The sequence below is a fragment of the Canis aureus genome, chromosome 10 (genome assembly GCF_053574225.1).
Source record: "Canis aureus isolate CA01 chromosome 10, VMU_Caureus_v.1.0, whole genome shotgun sequence".
In the NCBI taxonomy this organism is placed as follows: Eukaryota; Metazoa; Chordata; class Mammalia; order Carnivora; family Canidae; genus Canis; species Canis aureus.
In genome coordinates this window covers 41,827,707-41,848,013 of record NC_135620.1, presented here as the reverse complement: position 1 = coordinate 41,848,013, position 20,307 = coordinate 41,827,707, and the positions used below count along the sequence as shown (strand labels likewise).

Sequence of the window (20,307 nt, the reverse complement as noted above, 5' to 3'; positions counted from 1 at the left end):
CTTCTTAGCTACATCCCAGAGGGTGGCATATAGTCGTCGAGCTCTAATCACTTCCTGTTCCAAAAGTGTAAGAATACACAAGGCTTTAAAAGCAACCAACCACCTTTTGTGTAAAATTATTCACTGACTGATCTAAAAGGTAAGCTAAGGAATATGCAGATAAAATACTGCTTAGTTATGTAAAATACATTTACAAAGAGTTTTAATAGTATAAGCAAATGCTTATAATAGAGTTTTTAAAAAAGAAATTATTACACATAATCATGAACACAACCAAGATAAACCACATATATAAAGACATAGGATTAAGGGAGAAAGAAGTGAATGAATATGCAAAAAGATGAACAAGTTTCTGGGGTGCCTGAGTGGCTTAGTCAGATAAGTGTCTGCCTTCAGCCCATGGTCCAAGGGTCCTGGGATGGAGCCCTGCTTAGCAGGGAGTCTCCTTCTCCATCTGACCCGTCCCCATCTCGTGCATAAATAATTATAATAATAATTATTTATCTCCCACATAAATAAATAAAATCTTTTTAAAAAATTAAAATTAATAAATTCCTGTCTGGGAAATAAGATGATAGTGATCACAACCTATCACAAATCCTCCTTATATTTGTTACTTTTAACTCCACACCCCCACCCCCACCCCTACAATGAGCATCCATTACTCTTTTTAAACTAAGTAAAAATTATTAATTCTCTTCAAATAAAACCATATGGTCAGTTTTTAGGTCTCAATAAAAAAAATTAGTGATCTTATTTATTCACTTGCAACCGTGGTCTTTCATCATCGTCTAAAGAGGCAGTTTTGCCACAGCACACACCAAGATAAAAGTCTCACTTGATCCAATTACACTGCTTATTAAGAACTATTTAATGAGAAAGTCACACCTTTGAGTTATTAGAAGCTATAATGGTCCTGCAGAGTTCCAAACAAGTGAGCTAACAGAATTACCTTTGATTCTAAATTGTTTGCCAGCAAATTAATCCATCTGTCCCTGAAAAAAATTAAGTGTTCCTCCAGTGTGTTCAACTTTCTCCACTCTCATTTTCATCAAGGATGTTAGCCTCAGTTAAGAAAGTAGGTATTTCTTAACAGTTATTGTACAGTAATAGATATACAAAGAAATGCACATGTTTAATGTGTACCGTGTGATGAGTTTGGACATACTTAAACACCCACCCCCCCATACCATCAGCACAATCAAGGTATCAGACATGCAATGCCTTCCAGAGTTTTCTTGTGTCCTTTGGTTTTTGTTCTGTGGCAAGAAAACTTCACAAGATCTACGCTATTAACAAATTTTGAAGTGCACAATACTGTATTAGCTCTAGGCACTATGTTGTACAGTAGACCTCTAGAACTTATTCATTCTAGCCTAACGGAACATTTATAAAAGCCAGGTATGTTTCATTGCTTAAATTACAGTACAAAGAGTTTCTTTTCCTTGAATTTTCCAAATGCACATACAACCTGATACCTAAAAGAAAATTATATCATTACACAAGAAAATTACAGATGAATTTTAGGGCAGTCTTATGTTTTGGCATCTGTCAAAGAATAAAGAAAGAGTAGAGGCACCTGGGTGGCTCGGTGGTTGAGTGTCTGCCTTGGGCTCAGGGTGTGATCCTGGGATCTTGGGATCGAGTCCAACATCGGGCTCCCTGTGGGGAGCCTGCTTCTCCCTCTGCCTGTGTCTCTGCCTCTCTCCCTGTGTCTCTCATGAATAAATAAATAAAATCTTTTTAAAAAAAGAAAGAAAGGGCAGCCCCGGTGGCGCAGCGGTTTAGCGCCGCCTGCAGCCTGGGGTGTGATCCTGGAGATCTGGGGTCTAGTCCCACTTCGGGCTTCCTGCATGGAGCCTGCTTCTCCCTCTGCCTGTGTCTCTGCCTCTCTCTCGCTCTCTCTAAATAAATAAACAAATAAATCTTTAAAAAGAAAAAAAAAGAATAGAGTGGCATTTGGACAGAGACTGGAAAGAAACAATGACTAGTCCAGACAGAAGGAACACTAAGAGCAACGACCCCAAGATGGAAACAGGTTTAGCAAATTCAGGGAAGACCATGGACACCAGGACAGCTGGCACAGGTGAGGAAGGTGGCAGGGGGAGAGAGGACAGGGCAACTGGGGGCCTAGATCACCTAGGTGCTAGTAGGACACTGGGAGCCCCAAGTCCTAGAGGGCTTGGGACAGGGGGATAGCAGACTGCACTGTCATTTTTAAGATCATTCTGGCTTCTCAGAAGAATAGACTGTGAAAGGGCAAGGATGGAAAAAGAGAAACCAGTGAGGTTACAACAGTAATCTGGGAGCAACACCATGTTGCCTTGGAGAACAGCAGCAGAAATGATGAGAGCAGGTCAGACTTTACGTAACAATATTCGCTACTGGATAGGATGTGGAAGGCAAGAAGAGCAAAGGATGACACCAAGGTTTCTAGTCCAGACAACTGAAAGAAATTCAGTCACGCTGAGATGCACAAGACTAAAGGAGTCACCCACCTGTTTTTAAAACATGCAGCAGGGGTGCCCCGGTGGCTCAGTTGGCTAAGCGTCTGCCTTCCACTCAGGTCATCATCCTGAGGGCCTGGGATGGAAACCCGTGTAGTCGGGCTCCCTGCTCAGTGGGGCATCTGCTTCTCCCTCTGCCTCTGCCCTTCCCCCCCACACACCTCTCTCCTGCACTCTCTCTCAAATAAATAAAATCTTTTTAAAGAGAGAGAGATTCCAACCCAGTCCTACCCCTTCGCCAATCCCTAAGAGGCATCTGTGGCCCACTAAGCCCTAAGGAGAGAATGAAGACAGCTAAACTAGTAGGTGGGGGGGGGGGGGGGGGGATGATCCCCACTTCCCCAGCCTTCATTGTCCTATTTTATATCTCCTTCCAAGCTTTTGTGTTAAACATTCAACACATTCTAAAACCATGGTGAATGGGAGTAAATTTAGAATTGGGGGAGTGGGGAGGGAAAAAAACTAGTTGTGAAGTGATACTGTGAAGAGAAATGTAAGGAAAGTTTAAATGTACTCATTTCTTTAAAAATAAACCTTTAAAGATATGAAGTCACTTCGTTAATATGTAATTGATGTGTGAATGAACCATCAATTGTTGCTGAAATTATTATGCTAAAGGATGATGGGAACTTCATTATTTGAAGGATTAGGATGACCCCACTGGAACCCATGCATTCGTCTTAGCATCATTAAAAGTAAGAAAACCAGACACTATTCCTCGTGTTGGGATGGAATAAGACACACATGGGGCGGGGGCGGCGCCTGTAGGGCTCAGTCTAATTATTAAGCAGCTGCCTTCAGCTCAGGTCATGATCTCACTGTCCTGGGATTGAGCCCCACATTAGGCTCCCTGTTCATTGGGAAATCTGCTTCTCCCTTCTCCCCACCCGCTAATGCGACACTCTCTCTCTCAAATAAATAAATACACTCTTTAAAAAAAAGACATACACAGAATCCTTTAAAAATATTTCTCACCGGGGATCCCTGGGTGGCGCAGCGGTTTGGCGCCTGCCTTTGGCCCAGGGCACGATCCTGGAGACCCGGGATCGAATCCCACGTCAGGCTCCCGGTGCATGGAGCCTGCTTCTCCCTCTGCCTATGTCTCTGCCTCTCTCTCTCTCTCTCTCTCTGTGACTATCATAAATAAATAAATATATATATATATATATATATATATATAAAATATTTCTCACCTAAAACAATTCAAAATAGATCTACGCACCTTTCCATATTTAACTACCAATTTATAGAAAGCTCAAGAAATGGAGAACAAGGTAAACTCCATGTACAGAGCAATAAACTCAGAATTTGAGACATTTTATTGGACAACTGACTGATTCTCCAAAAAATCAATGACATACAAAAAAGAAGGGCTAGAAAGACTGTAAGTATAAGTAATGAAGAGACTTAATAACCAAATACAATTTGGGAGCAACTGTAATAAAAACCCTATTGGCACAGCTAAGAAAATCTGAAATAGAAAAGGACTATCAGAAGATTTGAGAAATTGGTGTTACTTTAGCTTTTGTTGACTGTGATAATGGCATAGAAATTATGTTTAAAATAAAACATTAAAATTAAATTACTACATTTATTAAGAGTGATTTTAATTAAAAATGATTTAAAATATTAATCAGGGATCCCTGGGTGGCGCAGCGGTTTGGCGCCTGCCTTTGGCCCGGGGCGCAATCCTGGAGACCTGGGATCGAATGCCACGTCGGGCTCCCTGCATGGAGCCTGCTTCTCCCTCTGCCTGTGTCTCTGCCTCTCTGTCTCTCTCTGTGTAACTATCATGAATAAATAAATAAAATCTTAAAATAAATAAATAAATAAATAAATAAATAAATAAATAAATAAATAAATAAAATAAAATATTAATCAAAAACAATTATTTTTGGAGAAAAATCCAAAGGAAAAAATGTTAGAGAAACAAACCAAGATCAACAGAATGTTAATTTTGTTTAAATTCATTTATTATAGTACCTAATTATGTGTGTGTTCAATATTTTCCACAAGAAAACTAAGAAACCAGAAATCGTAAGATTACAATGTGAACCGATTTTAAAAAAAATTATCATCAACTTGCAAGAGCTAATCTGTGTGACTGAAGATTTCCTTGATGATATACAACAAAAACAAATTACAAAAATAAATTGGAGAGGTATCTGGGTGGCTAAGTGGTTGAGCATCTGCCTTTGGGATCAAGTCCCACATCCGGCTCCCGGCAGGAGCCTGCTTCTCCCTCTGCCTATGTCTCTGCCTCTCTCTGTATCTCTCATGAATAAATGAAGTCTTTAAAAAATAAAAAATAATAATAAATTAGAGGCTGAGGCACTTAAGAGATTATCATTTTCATTCATAATCACTAATTTCAAAGGTTATGTTCCTGCTTAATGGGTCAGAATGATTTAAGACTATGCTATAAATTAGAATTTAACATAACTCTGTTTTGACTGGAAAAAAAATCTCTTTCTTACCTGAAGTTATCAATAAGAAAAAGGTCCAAAAGTTTAGAAGAGGTATGGAAATCTTCTGTCTCAGACTAATCCTTTTTTTTTTTTTTTTAAGATTTTATTTATTTATTCACGAGAGACAGAGAGAGAGAGAGGCAGAGACACAGGCAGAGGGAGAAGCTGGCTCCATGCAGGGAGCCTGTGTGGGACTCGATCCTGGGACCCTGGAATCATACCCTGGGCTGAAGGCAGGTGCCAAACCACTGAGCCACCCAGGGATCCCTATCTCAGACTATTCTTTCACATATTAACTGTTTCAGCTTTGCTTTGAATAAAAATGTTATGATTTACACCTCAAAGTGAAGAAGCTGCTAGTAAGTACCTAAAGGGGAGATATTCTGTGCAGTTGATTTGAAAACAGGACACTCTTCTTCCAAAGAATAGAGCGTGGAGATGGAAAAACACTTTGGCTAGCTGAGCTCTAAAAAACAGAGGATCACAAAAGTATTTACAAATATATCAATGAGTGAATCAATCAATCAATCAATAAACAAACAGTACTTGTAAGAAGAGGCCACAAATATCCTCAGGTAATAGCCAGAATCTATTCTAAGGGCTCTTCCATAAAACATGGAAGAGATAGCCAGATACCTGAAAAAGTTCCATACTAAAAACCTACCCTTCATTTGACAAATATTTATTAGATGCTACCTTGCGTCAAACGCTGTACTATTAAAAAAAAAAAAATCCCTGTACACTGAAGATAAAAACAGGTCCCTGCCTGTACAAGGGGATTACATTCCTAGTAGAGGGAAAACAAAAATAAGCAAAATAGTAAATGACACAGCATTTTATAAGGGCTATATACAAAAGTAAAGCAGGAAAGGGGGACAGAAAGAAAGAGGATCTAATTTTTAGAAGAATGGTCAGTGAGGAGCTCACAGAGGTGACACACAAGCTAAGACTTAAATGAGGTGAAGCAGAAGTCCACAGTCTCTAAAAAGGGAATTCCAGGCAGAAAGAACAGCAATAGAAAAATCATGGTGGGAGGGGAACCTGGGGCTCAGCAGTTGAGCATCTGCCTTTGGCTCAGGGCGTGATACCAGGGTCCTAGATTCAAGTCCCACATCAGGTTCCCGCAGGGAGCCTGCTTCTCCCTCTGCCTGTGTCTCTGCCAGTCTATCTCTCTCTCCCTACCTCTCTCGTGAATAAATAAATAAAATCTTTATTTTTTTTTAATAAAATCTTAAAAAAAAAAAAAACAGTGGGAATGTCACCTTTAGGTTGGAGGAACAGCAGAGGCTAATAGAGCAGGTTAAATGAGTGAGGGCAGAGTAGCTGGAAATGAAGTTAGAAAGGCAACAAAGGGGTCAGATCACAGGCTACTGCGAAGACTTTCCCTCTTATTTAGGGTGGCAATGGGAAATCACTAAAGGGTTCTGGATGAGTGATGAGAGGAGAAATCTAAGGTGTGTTTTAAAAATAATCACTTTGTTCTGCTGACAATATTTCAGGGGGCAAAGAAAGAATAGGGCACTTAGAAGACTATGATAGTCTGCAAGAAATGCCCCAAATTCTTCCCAAATCCTGTATGCACACTTCTTTACAAAGTGACTTTGCTGCTCCCCTCATAAGCAGGTAATCTATTTCTCCACTTTCTTGAATCTGGGCTTCCTTGTTGACTGCTTTAATCAGCAGCAGGGGAAGTGAGGCTGTGGAGTTTTAGTTTCAATGCCACACTGCTTCCTCTTGCTTTCTCGCTTCCATTAAATCACCATGTTAAGAGCCATGGAATAGCGGGGCACCTGGGTAGCTTAGTGGTTGAGGTCTGCCTTTGGTTCAGGTTGTGATCCCAAGGTCCTGCGATCAAGTTCCGCATCAAGCTCCCCACAGGGAGCCTGCTTCTCCCTCTGCCTTTTGTCTCTGCCTCTCTCTCTCTCTCTCATGAATAAATATTTTTTTTACTTTTTTAAAAAAATCATGGAACAGCTGAGCAAGAACACACATAGCAGAGACAAGCCTCCCAGATGAAGCCTCCAAACCTACCAGTCCCCATTTGCTACATGAGTGAATCCAGGCAAGACTACCAAAAGAACTACCCCCCCCCTCCAAAACCAACCCCAACCCAAATTGCTAACCCCAGAATCATAGACTAAAAAATGATTATTGCTTTACCCCACTTAATTTTGGAGGTGGGTTGTAACAGCTAATCAATATAGAGGTTATTACAACATCAAGGACATAGACAATAGGGTCTTGGACTAGACTGAGAGCAGCAGGTAATGAGAAGTACTCAGATTCTAGACAGACATATGCCAAAGGTCCAGCCAACAGACTTTCCTAATAGTTTACATGTGTGGATTGTGAGAGCAAGAGAAGAGTCAAGGATGACACCCAGGTGACTGTCCCGAGTCATGGAAATGAAGGAGTGTCCAAGGACTGAGATGGGGAAGACCACAGAAGAAACAAGTATAAAGAAATCAGGGACTGAGGTTGAGATCTCTATCTGTCATCCAAAGAGAAATGCTGAGTAGGTACCTGGATACACGGAGTCTGATTTCAGGGACAAGGTCCAGGCTAAAAATATAAATTTTGCAGCTAACAGAGTATTACCAGCATTTACAAAGGCTGAGTGATATGACTGATATGATACAAAGCCTCATCCAAACTTGACATTCAAACTTCTAGACTATGAGGTCCAATGACTGAGCAGCACTCCAATGAGGTCGGAGAGATAAGAGAGAACCAGAAAGGGAGTTGAAAGGAGCAGTAAGGTAAAAGAAAACTAGGAATTGTGGCATCTTTGATAATTATGGGAAGAAAGTATTTCAAGAGGCAGAATGTGATCAACTGTTTCAAAAAATGCTGATAGGAAATGGTAACTATATGGCAGGCTGGGGGTGGCAGTTAATACAATGGTGGTCATCACTTTGCAATTTACAAATGTAAATTATCAAATTGCTATTTACAATTACAATCTCCAAATTTGTAATTTTATAATTTACAAATTACAATTATCAAATCAACACACCTTAAACTTTCACAATGTTATGTGCCAATTATATCTCAATAAAGTTGAGGCAGAATGCTGATAGGCCAGGGAAGAGATGAGGATTAAAAAACAGACCTTTTGGTTTAGCAAAATGAAAGTCATTAATCACTCTGAGGAGAGCAAATTCTGTCAGAGTGGTGAAGGAAGCAGGATTCAAGTGGGTTTGAGGAAGAATAAGAAAATAACCGGACACATGAGTGTATGTTTTGCTATAAAGGTGAAAAAAGAAATTATGTGGTGGCATGAGGGGAAGATGCGGTCAAGACAGATAATTGTTTTTAAAGATTTAAGTTTGTATTTATTTAAGTAACCTCTGCACCCAACATGGGACTCAAACTCACAACCCTGAGATCAAGAACGACATGCTCTACCTTCTGAGCTAGAGAGGAACTTTGAAAGGTAATTTTTTTTTTGGTGGGCTCCATGTTGGGTGGGATTTGAACCAATGACCCTGAGACCAAGACCTGAGCTGAGATCAAGACTTGGATGCTTAACCAACTGAGCCACCCAGGCGCTCCCATCAATAGGTAATTATTCTAAGATAGGAGAAATAACAACATGTTTACATACTGAAGGGAATAATCTAATAATTAGAGAAAATACAATCTTGCTGGAGAGAGAGATTAATGGAGCCGAATCTCTGAGTAGGCGAAAGGAATAGGATCTTATGAATAAGTGAGGAGCTGTCCTTAGAAATGTAGAAACTGTTTAACGTGACCCCAGATCCTAAAATAACAGGAGGGAAATCAGAGGGAATGCAGGTATGCCCACCTCTCACATTCACAGCAACTGTCATCAGTATCAAGGCATTTTTCACACCTCTCAGCCCAGAACTAACCTAAAAATGGTCAACATACCTTCCAGGCATACTAACAAGAGATGAGAGCTGGCACATGTGATGAAAAGTCTTTTGGACTTTTTGGAAGTCCAAAGTTCAAAAATAAGTATAAAAATCAAAAAGGCCATTGCCTCTCCTTCTCTGACAAAAAACAAATATTCACTGGAGACATAGGTTATTCTTAAATTTAGAAAGAATACTCTAGCTGCTGTCCTACTATAAATAGAAACTAGGATGATTTGATAGATTAAAGCTGACAAGAAGCCTCATCCAAACCTGACATGCAAACTTCTATTTGTAACTGCAAAGCTGGCTGTACACTTCAGCCCTACTCACACCCAAGTCTAATCTCTTCCTAATCTGCCTTCCTCTTCAGTAAACACTAGCCTGTCCTCTCCTTCTGGACTTTGATACCATGGTCAACTAACTTTCTTATTAGATGCTCAGCATCTTCATTAGGTGTTCCCTCTACTTCTTAGGCCTAACAAAACCTATACTCTCCTTTGGTGGCAACTTCAGTAAAAGCCAATCATCATTCTAAGCTCCAAGGCCCAGAAGAACATTTCCTTACCATTTACCCCCATAGCTCTGAGGGCATGTCATGCAAGTATCTTCACCTCATATATACTCATCACTTCTACAGGCATCGAAAACTTCAGCCACAGTCTACTTTTCCATTCTGAGTGCCACGGTTTTCTGGGGTCCATGTCTAAGGTGAGTGATTCATTCAACACATCAGTCTCATTGCTCTTGAATATCTCATCACTCCATTTTAGCCATATACATCCATGGCCAAACGCTACATCTATTAGCATCTTAAAATTGTCAACTCCAATATTCTTCTCTGAGTCCAGAATACTTCTATCAGCTATCTCCCTTATACCTACATACACTTGTATACTTACCTCAACCCAACATCTAATCCCTTGAACCAGTTATTTTTTCAAGTTTATTTATTTTTTAGTAATCTCTACATCCAACGTGGGGCTTGAACTCATGATCCTGAGATCAAGAGTCACATGCTCTTCCAACTGGGCCAGCCAAGCACCCTTGAACCAATTATTCTCTTTCAATCATTCAGCCTCCTTCTGCTTGGTTCACCACCTCCATGCCATCTAAATCTCACATTCCATCACTTCAACCATCGTCTTGCTAATACTTTGAGCTCCAACACATTCCTATCATGCACAAAACAAAGTCCAAGTACTAGATCATTCCAACTATTCAAAATCTCTGGATTTACTGATTTTTGTTACAGAAAGTCACACAATTCCATGAACTAAAAACATTACAAATTAATAATTCTTATTTTTAAAAGATTTATTTATATGAGAGTGCATGGAGAGGGGAGGGGCAGAGGGAGAGCAAGAGAATCCTCAAGCAGACTCCCTGCTGAGCTCAGAGCCCAATAGGGACTCTATTCCAGGACCCTGAGATCATGACCTGAGCAGAAATCAAAAGTTGGACACAACCAACTCAGCCACCCAGGTGCTCCTAAACTAATGACTCTTGTCTATCTTATAGACCTTCTCTAAAATTTCTAGTGAGTTCTCTCTTCAATGTCTCCAGTGTTTGACAATTGACCATTCATTCTCTGAAATTTTCTTTCTCCTTTTCTTCTAGAGCTCCAATGTCCATTAGGCTGTTCCCTCTCATTGTTTTTCATTGTACATCTTCCTTATGATGGTGCTTCCGAGAGCTTCTCTTCTGTTTTATTCTTTCTTACTCAACAAACTCTCTTAGGTATCTACAACCATTTACACTGTTTCTACTATTACCTACATGTTGATAACATCCTCACCTCTATATTGTATAAAATCCTTTCCTCATTCCCCAGACCAATGGAGCCAACTGCCCACAGAACAGCACCAACTGTGTGACCCAGAGGCATATCCAAGACTCATCTTAGTCACCTGATAATCCTCAGGGGGTTCTCACCTTGGGAAGTCATAAAGCTAGGAGGCATCTTGACTCCACCTTTTCTTTATCCTCATATCAAACTGGACACCCAATTTCATCATCTTCACATACTTTGGATCCATCCTAGTCTCTCAAACACCCCTGCTAATCTGGAGCTCTACCATATTATGCTTTCACAAACGGGCCTTACTGGGACACTTGGGTGGCTCAGTTGGTTAAGTGTCTACCTTCAGCTCAGGTCATGATCTCAAGGTCCTGGGATGGAGCCCTACATGGGGCTCTCTGCTCACTGGGGAGCCTGCTTCTCCCTCTGCCTCTGTGCTTGCTCTCTCCCGCTCTCTCTCAAGTAGATATATAAAAGCTTAAAAAAAAAAAAAGCAAATGGGCCTTGCTGCACTACAATTCATCCATCACCTTGCCACATGAAACTGACTTAACTTTCTTCAACTTAAAATCTCTTACCAATGGATTACCACAGCCTTGAAGATAAAGTTAAAAATCTTTAACACAGTAGGAAAGAGGGCCTATCATTATGGGCCCCTTGTTTACATATTAAACTTCATCTCTCTGTCTTCCCCTTAATACATTAAGAATCCATTTTGTTTCTGTCAGTTTGGCCTCACTTCCTTCTTGCGCCTAGAATGCCTTATCCTCCATCCTCACCAATTAATTTCTACTTGCTTTCAAAATTCAGTTAAAGCAAACATTCTTCCAAAAGCCTTCTGACTCCCCTGAAGTCTCATACACATACAGTTTTCCTGTCCCCCACAGGGCTCTATGCATGTGTCTGACTATAATATTTATCTCTTTATATTTTGGCCTGCTCTATGACTTCCATGCAATACTATAAGCTCCTTGAAGGTAGGTTAGGGACTTGGGACCAGAGCAGATACTCTTTGTCAAATGAAAAAAAATAAATACAATATCTTTAGGGATGCCTGAGTGGCTCAGTGGTTGAGAGTCTGCCTTCTGCCTTGATCCTCGGGGTCCTGGGATGAAGTCCCACAAGGCTCCCCAAGGGGAGCCTGCATCTTCCTCTGCCTTCCCTCTGTGTCTCTCATGAATAGATAAATAAATAAATCGTTTTAAAAAAATACAGTATCTTTAATATCTATAACTCTAAAAATTCCATTAACTTGTTTCAACAATTCAAAGTGTTTCAACAATTCAAAACCTTAATACGAAGTTTCTTCCACTCCATGAGTCCTAATATCATATACTAAAACCTGAAGGTTTGATTAAATAAACCAACCTATTTGATGATTGTTAAAGAGAGGAAAACTTACAATAAATTCTGAAAGCAGCTAGGCCAAAGGAAACGGTTTTTAAGAGAAGAGAGAACTATAGTTACAGCATTCACAATAATAATAACATTTGTTCAACATGCTTATCAGCCAAATTAGCAAGCAGTCATTTTTTTAACCAAAAAAAGATTAAAGGGATCCCTGGGTGGCGCAGCGGTTTGGCGCCTGCCTTTGGCCCAGGGCGCGATCCTGGAGACCTGGGATCGAATCCCACATCAGGCTCCCGGTGCATGGAGCCTGCTTCTCCCTCTGCCTGTGTCTCTGCCTCTCTCTCTCTCTCTGTGACTATCATAAATAAATTTTAAAAATTAAAAAAAAAAAAGATTAAAAGATATAGTCTAATGCACTGAAAAGAACTGAAGTCTTCAGTTTAGAAGCGTGGGTGGACTGCTTCGTAGTCCCCAGGCAAATGAAAACGTTAATCTCTAAATAAATAATAATAATAGCTGACTATCTACGCAGCTTGTTTTCAAATTCCTTTGGCCTAAAGAAATGTTTTTCCATCATGAACAATGGAAAACTGTACAGTATTTAATAGCAAAGCTTGTGAACATCTCAAAAATATAAAAACTAATCAGACTAACTGAACAAAAGCCAATATAAATTTAGCAAAATTTCAAAATCACAAATGCAATGTTATTACTTCCAATGTGATTTGAAATAGAGTAAGAAGTTATGAGGTTAGAAGTACTTGGGGGACTCAAGTTATAAAAATAATATTCATTATTATTTCAAAATTGATGAGAACTTCCACATTGCTTGAAAGCTGGTTTCAAATAATTTATTTTCTTTTCTTTTTTTTTTAATTTATTTATTCATGATAGTCACACGGAGAGAGAGAGAGAGGCAGAGACACAGGCAGACGGAGAAGCAGGCTCCATGCACCGGGAGCCTGACGTGGGATTCGATCCCGGGTCTCCAGGATCGCGCCCTGGGCCAAAGGCAGGCGCCAAACCGCTGCGCCACCCAGGGATCCCTGGTTTCAAATAATTTAAATGGGAGAAAAACTGATAAACATCCTCTGTCCCATAAGCTTAGCAAATCTTGCTTCCTATCATATAGAGATACTATACACTACCTCAATCCAATTTATCAATTATGAATCACAGACTTATGTTATATTTACATAACTATACCATATTTTATTATACTCATCTCTATACCTGTAGCACTTTTTAAATTTTTTTAAAATATTTGTTTGTTTGTTGTTTATTGGGACACCCGGGTGGCTCAGTGGTTGAACGCAGGCCTTTGGGTCGGGGCATGACTCCAGAATCCCCCCGATCGATCCCACATCAGACTCCCTGCATGGAGCCTGCTTCTCCCTCTACTTATGTCTTTGCCTCTCTCTCTCTCTCATGGATAAATAAATAAAATCTTTTTTAAAAATCACTTTAAAAAATATATTTATTTGTTTGAGAGAAAGAAAAAGCATGAGAGAGCATGAGTGGGGAGAGAGAGAAGCAGGCTCGCGCTGAGCACAGAACTGGACACAGGACTCAATCCTGGGACTCCAGGATCATGACCTGAGTCAAAGGCAGACACTTAACAGACTGAGCCATCTAGGCACCCCTCTGTAGCACTTTTTTAAAAAAATACACAATATAGCAGTGCCTGGCCTATTCAGTCAGAGAAGCATGCGACTCTTGATCTCAGGGTCATGTTGAGTTCAAGCCCCATGTTGTGCATAGGGATTACTTAAGTAAAACTTAAAATATATATATAATATATATATACATAATATATGTATTTCACATCTCCTTAAAAAAAAAAGTATCACCCACATGTAATGTGATCAAAGTTTAAGTTATCACCGTTTCTTTTTTAGTTAACCATTAACAGATAGATGCCCATTGATAGATGAATGGGTAAAGAGGATGTAGCACATTTTATTTACACACACACACACACACAAACACACACACGAATATTACTCAGCCATAAAAAAAAAAAAATGAATGAAATCTTATCCTTTGGAAGAGCATGGACAGAACTAGAGGATATGATGCTAAGTGAAATAAGTCAGAGAAAGACATGATTTCACGTATGTGTGGAATCCATAAAACAAGACAAACAAAACAGAAGCAAAGTCATAGATACAGAAAACAAACTGTTGGTTACCGGAGAGGGGAGTATTTGGGAGGCTCACAAAACAGGTAAAAGGGATTAAGAGGTACAAAAACTTCCAGTTATAAAATCACTAGTCAAAAAAAATAAAAAATAAATAAAATAAAATCATTATGCCATGGGGATATAATGTACAACATAGGAAATATAGTCAATAATACTGTAAGAACTTTGCATGGTAATTAGACTTCCAGGGATTTCATAATATATAAAAATATCAAATCACTATGATATACACCTAAGACTAATAAAGATACTGTATGCCAATTACACTTCTACTTTAAAAATCAAGTTGTACTATAGGCCTACCCTACCAATAATCTTGACACTATTATTTCCTTACTTTCCTTCTAAATACAGTTATAATTGTATTTTTCATTGTGTTTTTTCTCCTCAAACTTAAAACTAGGAAAGCTTCCTCTTGGATTTTTTCCCCTCAGTTCTTGCATTTTTCCTCAGTCTTCCATCTTGATCTGATCCATTTCCAGAATTGGAAAGGTGTAGCAAAAGCAAAACTGAAAAGTCATATTTCCTTAAACTTTCCAAATCCCTAATAGTAACAATTTAATGCACTTAATGGTTTGTGGGCAACTTCCAAAAAGTATCACAAGCCTATGAATATTATGCCTCAGAACTATTTTAGAAATCATTGTATACTTGCAGGAAGGGCAAACAATTTACTTCTAAGTCCCATCAACCAATCAGCAAATGAAAAATTGTGGCTGTGGGGCACCTGAGTGGCTCAATTGATTAAGCACCCAGCTTCAGCTCAGGTCCTGATCTCAGGGTGCTGGGATCCAGCCCTGGCTCATCGGGGAGTCTGCTTATCCCTCTCCATTGCCCCTCCCTCTGCACCTGCTCACCTCTCTTTCATACATATAAATAAAAAAAAATATTTTAAAGCTATTGTTATATTCTGTGGGCATTTTTATTCTCAAACTATTTATGGTTATCAATTCTCAACTGGAAGCAGCAATCAATTGAAATTCAGTAAATTTTAGCTTGATAAAACAAATGCTAACAGCACCTGGTGGCTCAGTCGGTTAAGTATCTGCCTTAGGCTCAGGTCATGATCCCAGGGTCCTGAGATCAAGTCCCACATCAGGCTCCCTGCTCCTTTGGGACCCTGCTTCTCCTTCTCCCTCTGCCTGCCACTCCCCCCTCCTGTGCTCTCTCTGTCAAATGAATGAATGAATGAATGAATGAATGAATGAATGCTAACATAGTCATCATATGATATATATTAGCCAGAGTGACAGTAACTACCTAACATTTAACCAAAGCAAGTTAACCAAGGCAGAGGGTTTTAGCTACCACTAATCTACCACTGCAACAAATACTTTGAAAATTGCATATGTATACAATTTTTTAAAGATTTACTTATTTCAGAGAAAGAATGAAAGAGAACGAGCACACATGGGGGAGGGGCAGAGGGAGGGGAAGAGAACCTCAAGAGGACTCCCCGCAGAGCATGATGACCTGAGCCCAATCAAGGGTCAGACACTTAACCTGCTGAGCCACCCAAGTACCCCCAATTCTTTTTATATCATACCTTTAAACATAGCATTAAAAAGCTACTGATTATTACATTTCCGAATTTAGATGAGTCATAGTGCTTTGTATGCAGAACTTGAATGTGAATCAAAATTGTAAATAAGCACTTGCTTGCTAGTCAAAAATTCAATGTGGACAGATTCAGAAAGATTAAAGCATATAATCGTAATATACATTGTGTTTTTAAAACGGTCACTTCCCAACCGTTAACAAAGTTCAGTAAACATGCCAATTGCCCCTCCTCTCCTTGAACATCTAAAAATTACAGAATACTTCTAATCCCATTGCCTCACTTTACAGACTGGCACCCGAGACCTCGGGTCTTTCAAAATACATCTAGTTAGCAGGATTACAGCACCTCGGGCCACCATGCTCTGAGGTTTACTGGAGGTGAAAGTAAGAAAAAAAATGAAGTCTCAGAGGAGCTCTATCCTAGGATACAGATTCATGAGCTTCTACACCTAAATCTGGAACATGAAATTGAAACATCAAACAACAACAACAACAACAAAAAATTACAACTCAAATCTAGACAATAAAACTGGCAACTCAAATGAGAGAAAAGGCAGGGAATGCCCATTTTACTCATAAGACCCTGATCATCAAGGAATTATAAAAAAAAAAAAAAAAAGTTTGTTGAATGGATGAATGAATGATTGTATGATACTTGATACGATGACTTGATCGATTTTAGAAGCTCCAATTTCAGGAGCTAACCTGAAGGATCATGATGCCATAGCGGAAATTAAAACTCATGGTGCAACACACAGCCCCTATGTGCAGCACAACAGCCAAGTCTCTGCAAATCTCCGCATAGCTGTTGCAGGTATTTCATGTATATATTTATGAACTATTTTTTCAGGTAATTCCCGCAAAGGAGGACAGAGCCAGAGAACCGGTAAGTCTGAAAACAGGCCCTGCTCACCCATAAGCCTTTGCATGAAAGTGGACAGGATCTGAGTGAGTCACTGATAATAATCAGAGCGTCCCCCCAGCCAGAGGACGCGGCCCGGCATCGCCGGCAGGCACTGCCTTTAACTAGGGAACCGGTCAGGGGAGAGTGGAGCCACCGCAACCTGCTGCAGGTAAGTAAGCAAGGCTCGCGCCGATCTGTTTCCGAGTGGAGATCCTGCTGAGCCCCGTCGCAGGCACCAGGGCCGGCCCCGCCCAGCCGTCGCGCAGCTCTCCTACGCACAAGGCCCGGTCCTCCGCGAGTTCAGGGCCCACCCAGGACGGGACGAGGGCGGACGGCAAGGCCGGTCCCCTCCCAGGCCACCCACGCCCCGGCGCGGCCCTGCCGCCACACGCTCCCCTGCCCCATCTCCCACGCAGCCCCAGGCCCGCAGGCCCTAAGCCGCCCTCCACGCCGAGCTGAGACAGGCCACGAGCGGGTGCGATCCCGCGGCCCCGGAGCAGGGGCCAGCCGCACGGAGCACGGAGCACGGAGCACGCCGCACGCCGCACGCAGCGCGCCGCCCGCACAGCTTACCTCCCTTCTGCCCCAAGCTCAGCCCCGCGCCGGCTGCCTGACGTGGCCCGCCCCGCCGTCTCGAACGCCTGGGGGCGGAGACTACGCGGAGAGAGCCAATGGGCTGGCAGACTGCGAGCGCAGGCCCCGCCCCCTCCGGCTTCGCCCCGCCCCTCCCCGCTCTCGCGCACGCACGGTCAAGGCCAAGGCCGCGCACTGCGGCTGGAGGGCTGCGAGCGCGGCTCCCGGCGTCCCTGCAGGAGCCCGGGGCGGGGCAGAGCGGCGCGCGCAGGTGGGGGCCGGGGGGGGGTGGGGGGGGGGTCGGGCTGCCGCGCAGCGGGGGTTCGCCCGCGGGGACCTCGCTGGAGATGCCCCTGCAGCGTGCTCGGGGAGTCCTGTTGGCAGCCTGCCGCGATGCAGCTTTTGGCGACGCAGAGCAGTTTCTTGGGGTTTGTGGATTTTGTCTCCCGGAAAAAAAAAAAAGTCCCGTTGACATTAAGGATTCAGAAAATCTAATGCAGGCGGCCTCCTGGTCACTTCGTTCCTCCCCTTGTAGGTGCCGCCTCGTGTTTTCACTTCCTTGGCCAACAGAGAACGCTGCGGCTGTCAATGCTGCACGGGGTGCATCCACCTGTTGGAGAGTCCTACAAAACGCTACAGCCTGCATATATCTGCCCAGTTAACCTGGGAAGAGCAGGCATATGTAACTATTGCTATTATTGTTATTATTTTTGTCTAATACTTATTGCGTGTCCATCTGTGCATGAACACTCATTTTCATAAGAAGGCTGTAAAAATACCAGGCGCAGTAGAAGAGAAGCTGAAGGAGACAGCAGAAAAGAAAGAAAAAAAGTGAGAAGGTAATGAAGGAATGGAATTCTGGTTGTGGAAAATTATATACAAGAGTTAAAACAAGTTGCTCTAGAGAACCTGACCCATCCACCAGTTTCTAAATTCTGGTATATCTTTAAAAGTAAGTATATATAGAAGTGGAGAGCTTTTTAAAAAGTACCAGTACCTGGGCCCCATCTCTAGAGATTCTCAATTTAATAGCTCTGCTGTGAGTCCTTGGTACTGGTACTCTCAAGTTGCCAAAGTCATTTTAATGTGCTGACACAAGAGTTCTACTTCTCATTTGTAGGAAGGATTTGGTTCCCTATACTCCACTTTAGAAAAGTAATTATATACCACAGGCTATTTCAGTTCTCTCAATAACGTATTATGCATTCATTCTGTAGGAATTTATCTAAATTAAATGTTAAACCTACTTAAATATTCAATCTCTGTTATCCTTTGAGAGAAAGCAGTTTAATAAGGTTTATAATTGCCTTCTTGATTTTATGGAATTTGCTGTGCTAACCTTAAAAATAAACTGCCAGTTACTTTACCAGCAAACGATGGGCTTAAACAGGAATAGCAGAGAATTGCAATCCAGGACAAGCAAGCTGCAGCAAAACCATAGGCAAGTGCAACAAACAAAGGAAAGGAATATTTTTTTTATGCAGAAGAAGAATGAAGTTGATGAAAATCCACTGAAAAGCAAGAGTTGGGGGCGATGTTAGTTTCTCATTGGCTGAGTTGCAGGGGTAGTGGATTTCTTGTAGGAGATGCAAAGTACCTCTTACCCTATTGGGACCTATAACTGATGATTCTTATGGAGGATTCTTCTGTTGAGTTTGTAACTGACATTGAGGGGTATGGCTTTTCCTACCAACGTCCCCTTTATTTTATTTTTTTATTTTTTTTTCCAACGTCCCCTTTAAGCATCCTAAGTCCACTATTACTGAGGTTTTCCTTAATTAATTTTCACAGATATTCCTCTTCAGTCTTAATAATTCTATTTTTTTAATATTTTATTTATTTATTCATGAGAGACACAGAGAGAGGCAGAGACACAGGCAGAGGGAGAAGCAGGCTCCCTGCAGGGAGCCCAATGTGGGACTCGATCCCAGAGCTCCAAGATCCCACCCTGAGCCGAAGGCACTCAACCACTGAGCCACCCAGGCATCCCAAGTCTTAATAATTCTAAATGTATCAGCAGCATCAGTCCGTTAAGCATCTGTCTTCAGCTCAGTCTGATCTCGGGCTCCTGGGATCAAGCCCCATGTCAGGCTCCCTGCTCAGGGGGAGTCTACCTCTACCTTTCCCTCTGCCTTCCCCACTAAGCTTATGAGTGCTCACTCTCTCTAATTAATTAATTAATTAATTAAAAAATATTTTAAAAATAAGTTCTTCTATTCCCTTGGGGCACCTCGCTGGCTCAGTCCAAAGAGCCTGCATGAGTTTGAGCACCGCATTGGATGTAGAGATTACTTATATAAATAAAATATAAAGGGCTCCTGGGTGGCTCAGTTAGTTAAACATCTGACTCTGGCTCAGGTCATGATCTCAGGGTCCTGGGATTGAGCCCTGAGTCCAGCTCCACTCTACTGGAGGGAAAGTCTGCTACTCCTTCCCCTACTCATTCTCCCTCTCTTTTTCTCTCAAAGAAATAAAAATCTTGGGATCCCTGGGTGGCGCAGCGGTTTGGCACCTGCCTTTGGCCCAGGGCGCAATCCCGGAGACCCGGGATCAAATCCCACGTCGGGCTCCCGGTGCATGGAGCCTGCTTCTCCCTCTGCCTGTGTCTCTGCCTCTCTCTCTCTCTCTGTGACTATCATAAATAAATTAAAAAATTAAAAAAAAAATTTAAAAGAAATAAAAATCTTTCAAAATAAATAATAAAACCTATTTCTCTTTTATTTATTTAACTAAAGACTGTTTTAAAAATCTACTCCCATGTTTCTTAAGACACAGTAGTTTGACATCAGTCAAAATTATAGTTGAACACTTAACTATGTGAACAGCTCTGTTCTAAGTGTATCAATTCAGGGACACCTGGGTGGCTCAGTGGTTGAGCATCTGCCTTTGGCTCAGGGAGTGATCCTGGAGTCCCTGGGAACGAGTCCCACATCGGGCTCCCTACATGGAGCCTGCTTCTCCCTCTACCAGTGTCTCTGCCTCTCTTCTCTCTGTCTCTCGTGAACAAATAAATAAAATATTTTTTTAAAAGTATATCAATTCATTTAATCCACAAAACAGTTT

General features: G+C 41.4%; 1 protein-coding gene across 2 annotated transcripts in view; it reads right to left on the bottom strand.

Annotated features, from left to right (window-relative positions):
- FOCAD (focadhesin) overlaps positions 1-17,313 on the bottom strand; it is a 312,226-nt gene extending 294,913 nt beyond the window's left edge. For both annotated transcript variants that reach the window (XM_077912127.1, XM_077912128.1), the window contains exon 1: positions 17,245-17,313. The gene's annotated coding sequence lies outside the window, so the exon portion shown is untranslated. The remainder of the gene's footprint in view (positions 1-17,244) is intronic.
- Between the last annotated feature and the right edge of the window lie 2,994 nt (positions 17,314-20,307).